The sequence below is a fragment of the Manacus vitellinus genome, unplaced genomic scaffold (assembly GCF_001715985.3).
Source record: "Manacus vitellinus isolate BGI_N305 unplaced genomic scaffold, ASM171598v3 scaffold_1_pilon, whole genome shotgun sequence".
NCBI classification, from domain to species: domain Eukaryota; kingdom Metazoa; phylum Chordata; class Aves; order Passeriformes; family Pipridae; genus Manacus; species Manacus vitellinus.
Window position 1 is genome coordinate 20,203,070 of NW_021939396.1, and position 6,083 is coordinate 20,209,152.

Here is a 6,083-nt window from a genome sequence, read left to right on the forward strand (position 1 = left end):
ATTATACACAAATTCAATACGGAAATATTTTTGCTATGGAAAATCTGAATACACATTTAGGCATTTAGTTAATTTCAGGGAAGTTGTGAGTGAATGCTTCATACCTGATTTTAAGGTTATTCTAAGTGGTTTACAACTTTTAGATGCCTACAACCTTCTGACTGAACAGCTGAAACTCTGGAGATACCTTAACAGACATGAATGGTCCCCAGACTTACAGCCAAAGGCACACAAAGTTCTTTAAGGGCTGAGCTTTTGGAATAGGTCTATTTATATGGAAACCCATGTTGTGCTGTTGTTGGCTCTTTAAAGGAGAACTGAGCAGGAGCCTCTCTGTTGTCCAGAAGATTCAGACACTACAGTTTGTGCAAAGGCTCCCTAGAGTACTGAAATAACGATGCTCTTCCTTTCCTCATCCCCAGGGAGGTCTGCACTGATGGTATTCACAGAATAACTACAGCATTTGTAGATACTTGGTTTGAAAATGAAATAATTACAGAGAAATTGAGACTAATTTTCAAACAATGTCACATCTCTGTCAAGTAGTGAGTATCTTAGAAAAGAATTGAACTGTATTAAAATATTAATGTTATGTAGTCAACATGAGGGAAGGTTGAGTGGCCTTTTTCTTGATTGAGCTACACCTGTAAGCACAGTGTAAGTATCTTCTAGTTTTAGATAATGTTTATTTGGGTGAAAAGTTACCTCTGTGTTACTGGGTTAATCTGATACCTGGAAGAATAAGATGAACCAGCTCACTGAATGTAAACTCCATGGCCTTACCCCTTTGCAAATGCAGTTGACTTAAGCAAGTTACAAGTCTTACTTTTTACAGGTTCAGTATAGCCTTTTTGTTGTTTTTAACAAAAAAAGTTTAAATACGTCATTGTGATGTATTTAATACATTGTGTGTGATGATCACTTTTCAGATTGTGATGTTCCATTTCCAGAAGCATCCGAGCCCTTTTTCCTGGTATATAAGCATCAAGATTGGTAGAAAAGGTGGTTAGTATAATCTTAAACCTTTAAAAAACTAGTTAGGGACACTAGTCACCATTCCTAGAATTGAGAGTTTTACAGTAGATAATAAAAATTAGAATCTGATTAAGAACAGAAGGGAAGAGTGTGGAGGGCAGAGGTTAAGGAGGCTTTCTAAGGGCAATCTTGGTACATCCCTCAGTCACCACTGAAAAAAGTAACAGTGACTTCTTTAATGCATAAAAGCACTTGTCAAAAGCAAAAAGCAGTATTCAAATACATTTACAGAACAAAGGGCTGCATTCCAGTCTGGAAGAGAGGCAAGTTGGCAGACCGTGACTAAAAAATTCCTTTGGGGATATTTACTCCACTTTTAGAAAAAGACCACAGCCCACTCTATAGCAAATGTTGAGTTCTGATTCTTAGAGAGGCTTTAATGAAGACATTGCCTGCTTCCCTTACTGAAAGGGTTTGACTTTCAACTTGCATGGTAAACGTTTAAATTTTAGCTGTATGAAACAATGTGACCTGAAAAATGCCTTTTTTTTTCCACCTTTATCCAACTGTTCCAGAAAGTTTTGAGTAATTAGGTTTTGTGGAGAAATCAAGGTATTCCTGAAATATATAATCAAATGAGTGGAATACAGCAGAAAAAATATACTACCCTTGTGTCTTTAAACACAAATTCTGAAGGTATCTTTACATAGTATGTCACTGGATGGTGTGGTGAGTTTTGTTTAAGAAAGTCTTCTTTGATCTCAAGAGCTAGGCTGATCTTTTAAATACCACAGAAGGTTCACCTGGAGTCTTCATTTCCCCCATTTTTCCACTTGAGTGCTCTACAGTATTTGATGATGGGGAAAGTGTTCTGTGTTGAGCAATCAGCCTGCTCTTATTACAAGCATGTTTTCATGTATGTTGAGTCCTTGTTCTGAAGTGCAGTGGTATTGTTCCACACACAGCACATACCCCAGCCTGCAGCAGAGCCTCCTGCTTTGCTGAGCAAAAAATGCTTTCAGGGGCCTCAAATGCTTTGAGTGCAGAACTGGCACTGCACGTGCTGCAGTGCAGAATGCCATTCCTGCAGGATCTGCATGGAGCTACAAATGATGGATGGGCAGCACAGCTTGAACAGGCAAAACAAGGAGGGGTTGGGAGTGTTCTCCTCCTTGCAGCCTCATGCCCCTGCTGGAGAGGAAACCTTTCAGGATGACAGTGTGGCCATACAGAAGGTTAAAAGATGCAAGTTCAAGGTGCTGTGGAAGCAGCCTCTGGCAGCTCAGGTGGCATCTGCCTTTTACTTGCCTTTTACTTTGGAAGGGCAGGTAGCTCAGTTACCTTCTGCTGGTGAGGTGTCTGTGCAGTGGGCAGTGTGTAACAGGGTGTGCTTCCTCATTTCCAGCAACTTAGAGCTCAGCAAGATCCTGGCAGGCTTTCCAGATTCTGGACAGAGGAGGGAAGGAAGGAAGGAAGGAAGGAAGGACAGCCCTGTGGATAAGAAAATGTATTGGAAGTCAAGATGCAGCCTCTTTTTCCAACTCTCTCTTGGGATTTTGTTTTTATGGTAAGTAGCTTTATTTTCTTCCAAAGTGCAGTTGAAATTTGTTGGAAGATGGGAAACCCCAGCCTTTCTGAAAATGATTACTCAAAGTACCCTTTCAAACAGGAGAAAGTGTTCACTGTTGGTGTGGTTTTAATGTGCCTCAAAGCTCATGTGAGGAACCTGTTGAGGGAACTGTTCTAAACAATTGGTATCAGATTTGAGTTGTATTCAGAGACCTTGCATTAATCCTGTGGATATAACTGAAAATAATTTTTTGCCTACCCCACCCATGGAAAAATTGACATTACCTATAGTAGTAGGAGCTGCTAGTTGTGATAAGTAAGACCCTGGCACGCTTTTTGAGTACCTTAGGTTGCAAACTATACAGTAAAGGTTGCTTTATTCTTCTGTAACAAAACTGTTTGTCCAAAGGTTTTTTTTCCTTTTTTTTTTCTATCCTTTTGTAGCTGGGTCTGAAATAACAACAACAAAATTTCTAAAACCTACCAAGTGCTAATTGCCATAACAACTACTCACTTTTTAAAAAAATCAGAAGTATTCATGATAATAGATGACTTCAATATGAATCCAGATAATTAAGCTCAATTCAGTGTTCTTTACATTGTGTCCTGCTGTCCCTAAGCTCTGCTTTTGACAGATGAGTGACAGAAAAGTACTCTGAAGACTTTCTGTCCTGTGTAATTCAGTTTCCAGCTGAAAGCAGAAAAGCTGAGGCAGCTCTCCTGGTTTGGTCTCAGGGTTGGTGTGATTTTGCTGGAGTCAGCACTTTGCATTATCACTCGTTCTTTGAGTGGAGGGTCAAATTATCTGCTCAGCAAGGCTGAATTGTAGCTTCAGTAGATGCAAAGCATATCCATCTTTAACTGGGTGCTCGAAGCAGAATGAACTATTTTGGAGGTGTAGATTTGCTTTGCAGATGAGCAGGGACATGAGGGGCATTAGTCATCCCATTAGCACTGGCTGGTGTGGGAGGACTAGGCATCCCTTATCTCCACCATTTAGATTAGGGATGCACCTGCTGGTTTTCCAGTGGGCTAACAGTTATTAGCAGTGAAATACATACAGGATAGAGCCAAGTCAATCATGCTACGTGCCAAATTGCTTTTTTAGAACTAGAGAGAAAATGACAACTTCAGATTATGTTCCCAGGCAAAATACAGCAACAATTATGGCTTGGAAGTAGGAGTTCCTAGGGGTTTTGGAGGTTCACTGTGCAAGCTATGCAGTTTTTCTTGGCCTCTCAGGAACCTGTATTTTTGGAACATCCAAGGTTCCTGTAGTGAGCAGGGCGGTTTTAGATACATTTGGAGAACTTTCTGGTAGAGCTGTTCTGCAGAAAATTATTTTTTTACAGAAACTTTCTAAGGCACCTGCTCAGATGGTTGCTTTGCCCTCCTGGCAAAGCCTCCAGATGTTACCAGACTGTAGTGGCTGAAAGTAGCCTTGAAGGAAGCTGAAAAATATAGGGCCTCCTTAACTCAGCTACTTGATGGAAGATCTGGAATGCTGTAATTCATTGCAGACCCATTCCTCCTGACTGGGAGGAAGAAGGCAAAAAGAAAAGGTTTCAAAGACAGAACTTCAAATATGTCATGCCCTGGATTACATGTCTGGGGCTTGTCTTTAAAAGGGATTTGAAGAAAATAAGCATTTTTAACCATAGACTACCTTCCCTTTGTTTTGTTCTTTCTTAGAGTGAGTGTGTTTTGTAGTTTTTTTCTTACTGGAGATGTGTTTCTCTGAAGCAACTTAGCAATTTATTTTTGTTGACCAGACATTTCTTACCTGATAAGAAACATTGGTTTGGGTGGGAGGGATTACTCCCTTACTGTTTGTTAGGTCTGTTCTTTCTTCTTGCTTTTAATCCTGATCCCTCGTATAAACTGTGCTGTAGTGCTTTAAAGTGAGTAAAGTGGTATCTGCATACTGGAAGCATTCATTGACAGTGCCATTTTTCTGTAGATTAGAGTGCCAGCTACATAAAATCTAAATATCATACACCTGAGCTGCCATCCCAGCAGGCTGACACATGCGTGGACCCCAGGTGACAGGAGGGGCAGACAACAGCTTCTTAACATATGTGAATTTGCAAAGCCAAGTCCCAAGCTGCTGAATTTTTTAGGTTCCTTAAAGAGGAAAGAGTTGTTAAAATATAAATCCTTATCACAGTAAAATATCCTTATTCTTAGATTATTGTCAAATTTAATCCCATCAGATTATTTCTTTGTGTCTAAATGTGATGGTTTTATTTCTTTAAGTGTCAAAAGTAATACTTGGAAATGGTTTCCTCTGGATTGACACTTTCTGCTGGTATATAGCCACACAGTGAGGAGAGAGGAAGACCAATCCCCCCAGCCTTATGCTGTGGAGCCTGGTGCTTGTTGCATTACGCTGTTTTCTAAGAGGCTCATTGCAGTTTAACCTTCTGGGGCCGGGGTATTTAAGCTGTTGTGCTGTTAATGCTAAGCCATTTAGCATCAGCATGTCTAATTCCAACTCCTACTGCCAAAAGGAGCTGGAGAACCCTTCTAGGTCAGTGAAGTTGTCCCTGGATTGCCAGCAAGTGGCATTTCATGAGTGAGCATTTTTCTCAACAGATGTACCGTTGCTTAATGTGTCCTGGGGTTACCAGAGGGGACAGCAGGAAGCTTTGGAGAGAAAACACTGAACTTCAGCAAAACATCTGTGAGCATGTTTTGAGACCTAGCTGCATTTCTGTACATGGCTTCACAGTTCTATTCAAGGTAGAGGAAGGTTAGCTCCTCACTCTTATAGCTGAGGTCTCACCCAAGTTAGATGATGTCAGGTGTTGCAGTGTGAATCCAGACCATTCACATCCACGTTCTCATCCTGCCATGTGTCGATGAGCAGTGACCATGGAGGGGTGACAGGCTCTTACACTAGAGCGAAAAAGTACCGAAGCAAAGTGCCTACCCTGTAATAGCAGAAAACAGAAGTGTAGGTCTATTACCTAGAGCAGCAAACATCAGCAATTAGCAATTTCCTCCTCCAAGATGAAGCAGGTTGACAGTCATTCGGCCATTTTAGCATAACTTTATCTGCCAAGGCATAAGGATGGGTTTTACTTCCTGCTACCCATCAGTAGTATTAAAGAAGTCTAACTTTTGCATAGCAAATTTTGTGGACTATCCATCTTTTTCCAGTCTATTTTGTCAGGCTTGAAATTCGTTGTGTGCTAAACCCGCAACAAAACAGCAGGTTGCACAGCTGGGTTATAGAAACAGCTTATGTTTCTTAAATGTTTGGGAAAAAAAGTCTGTGGTGTTATGAATTTGGGAAGATAAATAGTTTTTTTACAAAGAATGCAAACAAGCACTTTGGTGAGGTAAGCAGAGAAAATGCTGACAGCAATACTTAAACAAAAGGAAGTAAGAAGATGTGCTGAGAGAGATAGGGAAGCGAGGTAGCAAGAGTCTGACCTCAAAGCACTTAGGAAATTACACTCAACTTCTGAGCCGGCCCTCTGAGCTGGGATAGTTCAAGTAGCATGTGCAGTGGGACCCTGCTATGTTGTAGAACT